We start from the raw sequence: 14,407 nt of genomic DNA on the forward strand, positions 1-14,407 counted from the left end.
TTTGGTCCCTGTCTTACCTAAAAAGACTATTGTGCCCTTAGTAATTTATTTTTTAATTAATTTTCTTATTTATGTATTTATTTTTTATATATTTAAAAAAATTAATAGACCTCACCTATCTGTAAAAAATATGTGGGGTCTATTAATTTTTTTAATTTTTATATGTGGGGTCTATTAATTTTTTTAAATATGTAAAAAAATAAATACATAAATAAGAAAATTAATTAAAAAATAAATTAATAAGGGCACAATAGTCTTTTTAGGTAAGACAGGGACCAAACGCGCAACAAAAATAAACAGTAGGGACCGTCCAAGTTAAAAAAATAAGTTAGGGACCAAAAACACAGATTCCCCCAAACCACATGGACCATTTGTGTAATTTACTTTTACTTTTCGTTTTGTTCATATTTGGGTAACTATTTTTTTTGTACACATCTAGGTAACGAACTTGTTGAAAGCGTTCACATCTAGGATTTAACATGCTATAGCAAGTCATAATGGTCATATGTGAACACTTCTAACAAATTTGTTACCTATATGTACAAAAAAAAAGATAGTTACCCATATGTGAACATACCGAAAAGTTAATTACCTTAATAAGTCATTTTCCCTTGATATTATAAGACCTTATATTTTCAAAAACATATACTTTTTGTATTTAAAAAAAACCCTCACATTTTTCCAAATTTTGATTTGGCATTTTTAGCAGGTTTACGAGTAATCTTCCGGGGTTTATATATATATATATATATATATATATATATATATATATATATATAAACTCATACTTTCCCGTGAATCTGAGAACTAAAGGTGAAACGTTAGATCAAAATTAACTTATTAAAGACATTATCGTCATCTTACCAATCTCATTTAATGTTTAATTTTTGTGTTATTGGAAATATTAATAAAAATGTCTAAATATTAGCATAAAAAATCAAATTTTCAGATTTTTTTTAAATAATAAATTTTTGATTTTAAAAAAAATGCATTATTTTTAAATTTTTTTAGAAAACATGAATTTTTAAAAAAATATTAAAAACAATATATATATTTTTAAAAAATGCATATTTCTATACTATAATATTCATAAGTAAATAATAAAAAAAACTAATTTTTATTTACTAATATATAAATACAATAGTGCAAGTATTTTATTTGTTCCATATTTATCACTTTTCACATCTTCAATATTTTCCACAAATTCTTCCAAATATACAAGAAATTAAAAAAATTGATTAATAAAATAACACTTACAAAAATGCATATATATATATATATATATATATATATATATATATATATATCACGTACGATTCACATGTGATTGTATCTTTTAAGATTCAAATGTGAAATTCACAAAAAAGAATTTAAAAAAGAATTAACGAAAAACACTCACACAAAATGCATGTGTGCATATAGACGTAATTCATATGTGATTCACTTGTGATTTACATGTGAATCACATGTAATTCATGTGATTCACTTGTGATTTACATGTGAATCACATGTGATTCGTATGTGAATTACATGTAATTACATGTGAATCGCATGTGATTTGTATGTGAATTACATGTGAATCGCAAGTAATTTATATGTGATTCGTGTATGATTTACATGTGAATCAAACGTGATTCATGCGTGAATGTGAGTCACATGTAATTTATATGCGATTCACGTGCGAATTTACATGTGAATTACATGTAATTCTGTAACATCCCAAATTTCAAGACCAAAAATTTCGTTTTTACTTGAGTAATTTATAAAACAGTTTACTGAAAACATTATCAATATCATATCAACCCATAAACCCATAAGTCAAATGTCATAAAACATGTCATGGAATAAAAATGTCAGAGTACAATCCCAAGAACATCATGGTGAGGAAATAATGGTGTGATGCGCTGCTACTGAGTCGGCTCCTTTCCCTTCGAAGAAGAAGGACGTGAAACAAAAACTGTAAACCGTAAGCACAAAGCTTAGTGATTTCCCTCATCATACCTCATACCAAACTATAAACATATTGTCAAGCATATATGGGTGCCCGACCTACCCTGCTGAGCATACCAGGGTGCTCAACCTACCCCTGCTAGGCATACCGGGGTGCCTAACCTACCCCATGTCAGGCATATATGGGTGCCCGGCCTACCCTCCGGTGTATCTCAACCGGTTACGGGGACTATTTCTCCCCTACCACTACCACATAACAACATAATATAAACATACTGTCAGGCATACCGGGGTGCCCGACCTACCCCTTTGGTCCTTTCGACATGGTACGAGGACTATTCCCCCTACTACCACTATCACATAAAATCATACCATGCTAGCACATAAAACATAACAGATAGTGGCATACCAGACAATTATCACAAAGACAATCATCTAACAAACAACACCTACTAGTGGGCCGACATTGTGGCCTTAGACCCACTTCTACAGGAAGGTAACTCACCTCAATGTCGTGCAGTAACTGAACTGTCCTCGGTGCTGGGATCAACTCTCCTCAAACTCCTACACATAACCGTCTCCTTTAGTTACTCATTCAAATTCATATCCCCTTTAAGGGTCAATCTTGGGTAATGGTCAAAGTCAAAGTCAACGCCCTGGTCAAAGTCAACGTCCTGGTTGACTCAACTCGCCGAGTTGGTCCATCAACTCGTCGAGTTCCATAATTCAGAGAATCTCAAATTTGCGATCTGACTCGTCGAGTTACCCTCTAACTCGTCGAGTTTCTCCTTATGACAGAATCGGCACTTTCCATTTGAACTCGTTGAGTCCTTCCTTGGACTCGTCGAGTTCTCCTTCATACAGTCGGGACATTTGCTCACTGACTCGGCGAGTTCATCCTTGGACTCGTCTAGTTATTGACCTTTAAGTCCAAAACACCTATAACTGGCTGAGTCATCTTCTAGACTTAACAAGTTGCTAAGTAACAAAGAAGGTTGGGAGAACCACGACCCGACTCGTCGAGTCCTAAGAACGACTCGTCGAGTCCCCCATGCTCCAAAACTATACAATCGATTTCAGTATGGCTTAACGCATCCAAAACATAGATTTGGCCTACTAGGGTAGATATAACACGTAAAGTTTCTAACTTTATGTAAAAACCGGTAAAATTCTGTCAGAATTCGACGATCAAACCCCCGTGAGCCGTTATGCAATAAAGACCAATGGCACGTAAATTGGGGTCTATTAAGTATATGTGTTTGTATTTCTAATTTAACCAACCGAGATTTAACGAATTAATAAATGTTACGACCTCATTATATATATATATATATATATATATATATATATATATATATATATATATATATATATATATATATATATATATATGTGTGTGTGTTAATTACTTTTGCAAAATATCTAAATACAAGTATGATATATAATGTATATATATTCGAAATAAATTATACACTTAAGATTATGTATTGTGTATGTTTCCAAAGGACCAAATTCATGTTATAAATACATACACCAATACATCGATTTAATCAACCAAATTCAAATAAATAAATTATAAGTTAAAGTTAAATACAAAGTTATAACAAATTATCATTATACACTAACAAATATATAACAAGTTACAATTATTCAAATATATCACCATTTACAATTATTCAAATATATAACCATTATCATTATACACTAACAAATATTTAACAAATTTACAAGTATTCAAATATATAGCAATTATGTAAGCTGTCAAATTGAGGCAATTGTAAATCTTCTTCCGTGATTCCAGCACACTCAATTCTTTTTCTCCTTGTTTCTTGCAAACCATCAAACAAACCCAATTCATATTCTTTTCTTTCTATAACTCGTTTCCAGTAAGAACACTTGGTTCTTAAATTCGTGTATAACATCAACTTATCTGTCAAATGAAACAACAAAACAATTGTTTTTCCCTTCTTCAGTTTCTTTGAATCACCCAATCCCAAACACCCATTGAATTCTCATTCATTCTCCTGTCAAAAACAAACCAAAACACCCATTTTTGTGCCCCATCGGTTTCTATCAAGAACAACCAAAAGAAAAAGGAAAACCTGTATCAAAGCAAGAACACTCCTGTTCTTGATTCTCGAGTACACCTGCAAACAAGAAGAACAATAACACGTTTGTGTTTCCTTCCTTTTCCTGTCATATAGCACCACCCAAACACCCTTATGCTTCAGACATCGCAGCTTCCAAGCACCCATGAGATGATTCCTTAGCAACAGTAGCCAATCAACTCCTTTTCTTCTTCCTTCTACATCTGAGCCAAACCAAAGCACCGGAGGTGTTCTTCTGATCGGAGCTAATCGTTACTGCTCTTCCCGTCGCCCTAATTGTCTCGTCGAGGGCTCCTTCTGATGAAGAAGCTGTCTGGGAATCAAGAAGCTGCCACCGCCACTCCTAAACTCTTCTCCAGTCGCGGAGCAACCCACAAACCTCCCCATCAGCACCGACGATTTGTTCGTCCTTCCCTTATCCCCTTCACGACCCCACCTGTTTCCCCGATCGGAACCACCCAACCCACCCTAAACATCGACTGATGTTGTTATTGCTCTCCAATCGGATCGATACCGGCGAAGAAGCAAAAAGGATCAAGAAGAGCTCACCTGAGAAGTCGTCTCCCCCTCTCATGATTACCATCGGCCATGTCTGCCTTCGTCTTCAAGCTCCAATCGAATCAAGCCCGGCGCATCCTTGAACAGCGACTGAGGCGGCTGCCTCGTTCCCTCGGGCTAAGTTTTCCGTCGTCTGAGGTAGAACCTTCACAGGGACGTCGGAGCCGGGCGGTGATGGTGGTGATTCTGATGCTTTTCGGTTCTATGACCGGTCGCCTCCACCCCCGTACCTGTTGTTCGCCATTTTGCAGTCCCGTGCACCCGAAGCTCCCGACTGAGTCTTTCTTTAGGAAGCGATCGGGCATAATGAGGGCAAAAGCCCTAATCCTTGATACTGGATCGGATACGGGGCTCCAACAAAAAAAAAAGGGGAAATGGGTTCCGGGTTTGACCCAGTCAAAGGTCAAACATAAATCAAACCTCCTTTTAAATTATCAAAACTTAACCTCCTTTGACAAATACCTTGCAATTTCAGTCCAAACCCCAATCTTTGATTCCAATTGTTGATAATAACCCCTCCTTTGAAATTATTTTTACCCAATCAGTCCCACTTTGGTTAAAATAATTTACAAACAATCCATATACTGTAAACCTGTTACAAAACGGTCCCGGTAATACTTCAAGGTTCAAGGATTATGAATTTGCGGTTCACTCGGAATGTTTTTCGTTTCTCAAAGGAATGCAAATGCCGTACCAATCGAACTCACGCTTCAAGGGTGAGTTCATACCCCTACATTTACATGTTTTTCTTAAGTTTTAAGGGGGGAATACAAGTAAAATCATCAAGAACACAATTAAACTTTTTCTAACAGATTACATCAGAAAAGATGGACTTTAATCACAGACTGTTTTGGTCAACTTAAATATTTTAGTTTTCAAAACTGTTCCAGGTGCAAGTAGTTCAAACTCTTAGCTTTAAAATGGATACTTGCACATCTCCATATGATTTTTCTACAATTTATGGTGATTTTTACAAAACTGTCTGTCATTTCAGAGGCAAACCCGGACCAGTCTGTGATTATGGACATTTTCACCTCTGTTAGAGATCACTAAAAATCTTGATAAAATTTACAAACAAACTAGACTCATATTCCAAACTCTCAAAATTTTCGGATTTGGATTTGGAGCTTTGATGATTTTTCTATAAATTTTCTAAAAACAGTAACAGAAACTGTTTTCAACAAAAAGTTGCTGTCAATTTCATTTCACCTTGTAACATGTTGAGCAAGGTGTATATCTTTATATGATTATATGTTATTGCAATATATGTCATTTTATCTTAATATATGGACACATCAGTTTACAAATGGATTTGGACATATTGAATATAAAGAATAACAAGTGATTATAATCAAAGTACAACCGATATATTCAAACATTTAATAAACTATTTTAAATATAGTTTGCATACATTACTACGTACTACCCTTGGTTGATAAACTATAATAGGTATAGTTTATGATACATTACATAACACATACATTTAAAAAAATGGTACATTTATACAAAGGATATTTTCATTAAGCAAGGTACGGCCATACGGTACCAAGTTTTCATAACACGTAATTCCGTTAATTACTTTGTGAGACATTTACTTCAAATTACCATTAAGTCTTGTATTGTAACCAGAGTCTCCTTGAGGGAGAGCGTGATACTTGTGTATAGATCTATATTGGGTTTGACAAACCCACACCTAAGCTGCATGCAACAGCTAGACCGGCAGGTCTGGGGTGACAAATGTCATAACATTTCCGACGCCTGAAGAACGTCGTTTCAGGCCAACTAGGTCATAGCATGGTTATAATAACTCACATAAAGTATTAATAAACATTGGAATTTACGTAAACTTCATTAAAATTTAACGAGTTTATGTCGATTTAAACTTGCATTGTTTTACTATAAATATGACAAATTACTTGTACATTTCGGTCTTTGGGTTTTAAGACTACATTTACACATTAAGGAAAATATTGGATTTTCTAACACAAATACTACTTTCACAAACGAAAGGCTTTAATAATACCAAACAAAAGCTTATGAACTCACCAACCTTTGTGTTGACACTTTTTCAAACAACTTGTATTCTCAGGAACTCATTAAACAGGTAATCAAGTGCTTTTGAGGATGGGACGCTAAGGCGTCTACTATTTCATATTTTGTCAACATATTGTAATTGATTCGTAAACATGTAATTCATACAATGATGTAACTTTTTCAATTATATATATGTTGGTTGTGTTTGCTTGAATTACTATTACAATTGTTGTTATGATACTATACATGAAGTCCTCCACCCCCGGACGTTTCCGCCATCCTTGGTTTGGGGGTGTGATAGATTGGTATCAGAGCACAGTTTATAGTGAATTAAGTATATCAAACCACATAAGATATACAAACTATAAACACAATTGGGACTAATAGTCTCTGATTTGTGCATTTTTCAAATAAATATACTTTTAGAAAATAAATGATTTTTTTTATTAAAAGTATAAATACATGCATACATGCTCATATAGTGTCATAACTAGAAGAACATAAAATAAAAGAAGAGGAGTTGTACATTATGGGTATGCCTTGGTATATGTAAATCAAGTCTGGGAAGGATATAGCCTGATCAACTATATCTGTCCGAGGAGTGACTTGCATATACTGGGGGATAGTCATAATGGGCAACAAATCTATCAACCTAACTACACCCTACAGAGAATACTTTTAGAATCGAATCTAAACAGCTAAAAATACTATAGGAGTATTTGGTGATACTATAACCAACTTATGTGAAAACTAAAGACCTCTATTAGTAGGCCTATGATAACTGAGTGCATACGCCAAGGTTATGCATAATTAAAGATATTATAGACTCAGAATCTATGACTATTGCTCTACTTCCTGTTCCTTGTTTGGTTGTGGACTTAGAGTAGAGTCATTTATTCGAAAGTCTATTCTATCTCAAATTATGTATAACTGATATGCACTACGTGATTATAGACGTAACTAATAAGGATCACCCCTATAAGTAATTATAGGATTAGGCGTCTATTAATTATCTCTTCTACCCCTATTCTCGCAGGAGTAACATGATGTGTAAATTTTAACGCCCGTACAAAACCTACTTCTACCCACTACCATAACTCCATCTCCAAGACGTTAACAGAAACACCAAGAATAGTTCACTAAAGTGCGAAATTATACATGTGTATATAAATGGTAAGAATATTTACTAAAAGGTTTATCAATGAAATAAGCAGGCATTTTATTTCATTGAATCTCACTACTTGGTATTACAAACAATTTACAACTGGTAACTCTAAGATTCTTTAGGTGTACCTCGAAGTTATGTGTAATTAAGGAATGATTGACCTAGAAATGGTGAGTCCGCCTTAGGACCTGTTCCTTGTTTGGTTGTGGACTTAGGGTAGACTCATTAGGATCAACAGTCTAATAAAATTTTAATTACACATAACTGGGGGCATGTCAAGTGAATCTTAGGAGTGGATCAGACATGGAACAAATCACAAGATTATAATCAAGTTATTCCTACTAAATTCATAAGTCTATTTATATAGACCTCTGGTATAGAGTCGTCGGCGTAGTCATGTCGGCAATCTAAAATATGGCTAAATACATAATACAAACTATAATACCCAAATTATACAAAATTTTCTGCATTAAAAATCAATAGACAAATACATAAAATGAAACTAAAAAAAAAGAGTATCAAACTATCAAGAGAAAAACACATACAATGTAGATTAAAATCCACGAATGATAACAAAATGGCTAAGGATTGTTAAGTCCTCTCTTCTTATAAATAGCTTTGAAGCAAGCTTGCCTAAACTTCTTTGTTCTTTCTGTCAATTCCATACCTGGCAATTTCTCCATCATCTTCTTGTACCCTTCTAACGTCTCTATCTCCTCGTTTAATCCCAACTCCTAAATTTTTTTAAAGGTAGATACAATATATTTTTCATGTGAGTTCACAAAATTTACAATGAGTTAAGTTTATATAAATATAAATCAGGAGATCGTAGTAAATCAATTGATTTGATGTGACATATGCCTAGGACCTATGTTTAGTTATAAAGAAGCTAACGATTAAAATTTTAGAAAATACCAAAACTACTTTGGTTACCAAGTGCATGAGTAATGTATAGAAGGTTATTATCATAATTTACCTTGGCATTTTCAATGAGGGATTGAAGGCTCTTAAGTTTTCTATGAGGCCATCTGTTTATGTTTAGCTCTCTGCATCTTTTCTTCAACACTGTTAAACTTATCCTTAGTTCCTTTGCTGCCATGATTATCGGCATCTCAAAGTACTTCTCTATCTCTTCAAACTCCAATGGTCTCAATCTCTTTGTTACCTTCCGGCCACCGTGATCAGTGGTGACAGCACTAGCACTACATGTAGCCTCACCACCGGATTTATAGTCTTCACTGAAACTAACCAATGGTAAATTACCATCCTCCCAACAATCCCATAAGCTTATATCTTCAAGGGGATCAAGATCGTGAAACTCATTTCTAGAAATGATGTTTTGATCCTTGTTAAGTACTGTGGAAACGTTCTGATCGAGCCCTTCATGCAATTTTTCCGACAACTCGTAATCATGATGGTTGAGCATGTCACCACTGCAAAAATCCAAAAAAAAAAAAAAAAAAAAAAAACTCAAGATAATCAAATCCAACACGATGAAATACTCTTTTTGATCACTACAAATCCAAACCATGTTTTGATAAATGTCGACAAAATCACTTTTCTGTGCGTAAGATGGTGTAATGAGTGACGTTTATATATACTTGAAAAGATCTTGATGATCAAAGTACTGAAACCAATCGAGGTCATCTATGGGGTTTTGATGATCTGCAGGTGGATCCATTTGTGAGGGAGAAGTTAAAAGTCGCGGTAAGAATGTGATGATTTATATAAGTAAAGTGGGAGAAGTAATTAATAAGCAAATTGTTGGGAATGCAACAAAACAAGTTAAGCACTTCTGAAAAATTGATAAATGATTTCGGTAACACTCGCGGAATATAAACTAGCGAAAATTACAAATGAAATAGAATATATATAGTCTATGATGTTATGGTTATTGTGTATCTAACAAATGAAGAGAAAATGAATATATATATATATTCTTTGAGCCGTAACTTTCTTCTTCCATTCACACACGTATAAGTATATACTGCTAAAATCTTGACTTGTGTGCCGCATGCATTTAATGCTTCACATGTCTACCCTGCAAATCCTTGACTTTGAAGCGACGTATCAGTTCCCATATACCTCAGATTAAATTCTTTTCACTGCATACTACAAGTCTTCAATCATGCAAAAGAAAACATGACTTGTCGTAGCTAAACTACTTACGTTCGTTATAATTATTTGACTCGTATAAACTTGGTTGCTATAAGCTGCTTTGTATGTGTATGCTAGTGTCAATTCATGAGGTCTTATCACATTTAAGTCCCTGGAATCAGTTCACACTAATCATTAACTCATTTGAGTATATGGTCATCATGGATAACGCTAGCCAGAAGTAGACAACTCCTCACTTGCACGATTCGCTTGAGTGCATTTTACCATTTTATACACTATGTTTTTGATACACATAGTAGTCACTAGGACACAATTCGGTCATTAGGCTGGGGTTATGAACTCATGAATGGGGACTTGGTACATCTACGAGTCTTACATCACGTTTTATCAACAAATCTTGTATACTCATTTTAGCAACAAATATGGTATCTCATTCTAGCAACAAATCGTGTATCTCATGTTAGCAACAAATCTTGTATCACGTTTTAGCAACAAACTTTGTTTCCCCTGAGAATATGAAAGTTGCATCTCATTTGGGCAACATACTTCATCTCTCATGATAACAACAAGTCATTGTAATAAAATAAACTTGACATCATTAGTAGTTACGTCTCATATAACTTCTTTGTAAACATCATACTTTGACATTACTACCAATATTTATGTAAATTTCTTTTGTGTTTCAGAATTTTAAATTTATGTTTGAGTAAGAATTAGGTTTAGTGAGTTGCAGATTCATTAAGGAAGACCTCAACCGTATAAGGACAATCTAGTTTTATCATACATATATAACATCTGGAAGAGAAACATGTTTTGTATTCAGTTCCCTTCTCTGTTATAATTCTAACATTGTCATGCTTTAGCATTTTAAATTTACGAAGAAATGATTGAACCCTTAATTCCCATATCAGCAAAGTAGAATAAATCAATCATTCTCATCGCTATCAAACAACTTCATTCCACTAAATGTGAAAACCTAACAATATTGTAAACCATAAACAAGTCCATATATATTTTTCATCCATACAAAACTTATCTTGTAGTCGATTATCCCTAATCAAAGCATCGTATGTTCACCACGACGGTATACATCATTAACATCCTAAATGGTTATGACGGATGATGATCAATCAACATCTTTCGTATAGTAAACTAAGAATTTTAATTTCACCGATAAAATTAGCAAAGCTAAGTTTAATTTACACAACTCATTTGGTTGAAATAATTCCTCAAATCTGATAAAATCCTTTTGAACCTATACATATTTGTAAATTTTATATTACTCGTCCTATAGTTTGAAAATAATTAGCAAACCCAATGGGGCAAATTTTCACAAAACTAGTCCAAACATATGTATCTAATATCGTAATAAATTAAAACTGGTACCGAAAACCCACAACTTTTCTCTTAAGGTACTCCTTTCTTAAATTTCGGGACGAAATTCCCTTCAACAGGGGGATAATGTAAAAACCGGTAAAATTCGGTCAGAATTCGACGATCAAACCCCCGTGAGCCGTTATGCAATAAAGACCAATGGCACGTAAATTGGGGTCTATTAAGTATATGTGTTTGTATTTCTAATTTAACCAACCGAGATTTAACGAATTAATAAATGTTACGACCTCATTATATATATATATATATATATATGTGTGTGTGTTAATTACTTTTGCAAAATATCTAAATACAAGTATGATATATAATGTATATATATTCGAAATAAATTATACACTTAAGATTATGTATTGTGTATGTTTCCAAAGGACCAAATTCATGTTATAAATACATACACCAATACATCGATTTAATCAACCAAATTCAAATAAATAAATTATAAGTTAAAGTTAAATACAAAGTTATAACAAATTATCATTATACACTAACAAATATATAACAAGTTACAATTATTCAAATATATCACCATTTACAATTATTCAAATATATAACCATTATCATTATACACTAACAAATATTTAACAAATTTACAAGTATTCAAATATATAGCAATTATGTAAGCTGTCAAATTGAGGCAATTGTAAATCTTCTTCCGTGATTCCAGCACACTCAATTCTTTTTCTCCTTGTTTCTTGCAAACCATCAAACAAACCCAATTCATATTCTTTTCTTTCTATAACTCGTTTCCAGTAAGAACACTTGGTTCTTAAATTCGTGTATAACATCAACTTATCTGTCAAATGAAACAACAAAACAATTGTTTTTCCCTTCTTCAGTTTCTTTGAATCACCCAATCCCAAACACCCATTGAATTCTCATTCATTCTCCTGTCAAAAACAAACCAAAACACCCATTTTTGTGCCCCATCGGTTTCTATCAAGAACAACCAAAAGAAAAAGGAAAACCTGTATCAAAGCAAGAACACTCCTGTTCTTGATTCTCGAGTACACCTGCAAACAAGAAGAACAATAACACGTTTGTGTTTCCTTCCTTTTCCTGTCATATAGCACCACCCAAACACCCTTATGCTTCAGACATCGCAGCTTCCAAGCACCCATGAGATGATTCCTTAGCAACAGTAGCCAATCAACTCCTTTTCTTCTTCCTTCTACATCTGAGCCAAACCAAAGCACCGGAGGTGTTCTTCTGATCGGAGCTAATCGTTACTGCTCTTCCCGTCGCCCTAATTGTCTCGTCGAGGGCTCCTTCTGATGAAGAAGCTGTCTGGGAATCAAGAAGCTGCCACCGCCACTCCTAAACTCTTCTCCAGTCGCGGAGCAACCCACAAACCTCCCCATCAGCACCGACGATTTGTTCGTCCTTCCCTTATCCCCTTCACGACCCCACCTGTTTCCCCGATCGGAACCACCCAACCCACCCTAAACATCGACTGATGTTGTTATTGCTCTCCAATCGGATCGATACCGGCGAAGAAGCAAAAAGGATCAAGAAGAGCTCACCTGAGAAGTCGTCTCCCCCTCTCATGATTACCATCGGCCATGTCTGCCTTCGTCTTCAAGCTCCAATCGAATCAAGCCCGGCGCATCCTTGAACAGCGACTGAGGCGGCTGCCTCGTTCCCTCGGGCTAAGTTTTCCGTCGTCTGAGGTAGAACCTTCACAGGGACGTCGGAGCCGGGCGGTGATGGTGGTGATTCTGATGCTTTTCGGTTCTATGACCGGTCGCCTCCACCCCCGTACCTGTTGTTCGCCATTTTGCAGTCCCGTGCACCCGAAGCTCCCGACTGAGTCTTTCTTTAGGAAGCGATCGGGCATAATGAGGGCAAAAGCCCTAATCCTTGATACTGGATCGGATACGGGGCTCCAACAAAAAAAAAAGGGGAAATGGGTTCCGGGTTTGACCCAGTCAAAGGTCAAACATAAATCAAACCTCCTTTTAAATTATCAAAACTTAACCTCCTTTGACAAATACCTTGCAATTTCAGTCCAAACCCCAATCTTTGATTCCAATTGTTGATAATAACCCCTCCTTTGAAATTATTTTTACCCAATCAGTCCCACTTTGGTTAAAATAATTTACAAACAATCCATATACTGTAAACCTGTTACAAAACGGTCCCGGTAATACTTCAAGGTTCAAGGATTATGAATTTGCGGTTCACTCGGAATGTTTTTCGTTTCTCAAAGGAATGCAAATGTCGTACCAATCGAACTCACGCTTCAAGGGTGAGTTCATACCCCTACATTTACATGTTTTCTTTAAGTTTTAAGGGGGGAATACAAGTAAAATCATCAAGAACACAATTAAACTTTTTCTAACAGATTACATCAGAAAAGATGGACTTTAATCACAGACTGTTTTGGTCAACTTAAATATTTTAGTTTTCAAAACTGTTCCAGGTGCAAGTAGTTCAAACTCTTAGCTTTAAAATGGATACTTGCACATCTCCATATGATTTTTCTACAATTTATGGTGATTTTTACAAAACTGTCTGTCATTTCAGAGGCAAACCCGGACCAGTCTGTGATTATGGACATTTTCACCTCTGTTAGAGATCACTAAAAATCTTGATAAAATTTACAAACAAACTAGACTCATATTCCAAACTCTCAAAATTTTCGGATTTGGATTTGGAGCTTTGATGATTTTTCTATAAATTTTCTAAAAACAGTAACAGAAACTGTTTTCAACAAAAAGTTGCTGTCAATTTCATTTCACCTTGTAACATGTTGAGCAAGGTGTATATCTTTATATGATTATATGTTATTGCAATATATGTCATTTTATCTTAATATATGGACACATCAGTTTACAAATGGATTTGGACATATTGAATATAAAGAATAACAAGTGATTATAATCAAAGTACAACCGATATATTCAAACATTTAATAAACTATTTTAAATATAGTTTGCATACATTACTACGTACTACCCTTGGTTGATAAACTATAATAGGTATAGTTTATGATACATTACATAACACATACATTTAAAAAAATGGTACATTTATACAAAGGATATTTTCATTAAGCAAGGTACGGCCATACGGTACCAAG

Source organism: Lactuca virosa, chromosome 8 (assembly GCF_052849685.1).
Source record: "Lactuca virosa cultivar CGN04683 chromosome 8, Lactuca_virosa_CGN04683_v6, whole genome shotgun sequence".
Lineage (NCBI taxonomy): Eukaryota > Viridiplantae > Streptophyta > Magnoliopsida > Asterales > Asteraceae > Lactuca > Lactuca virosa.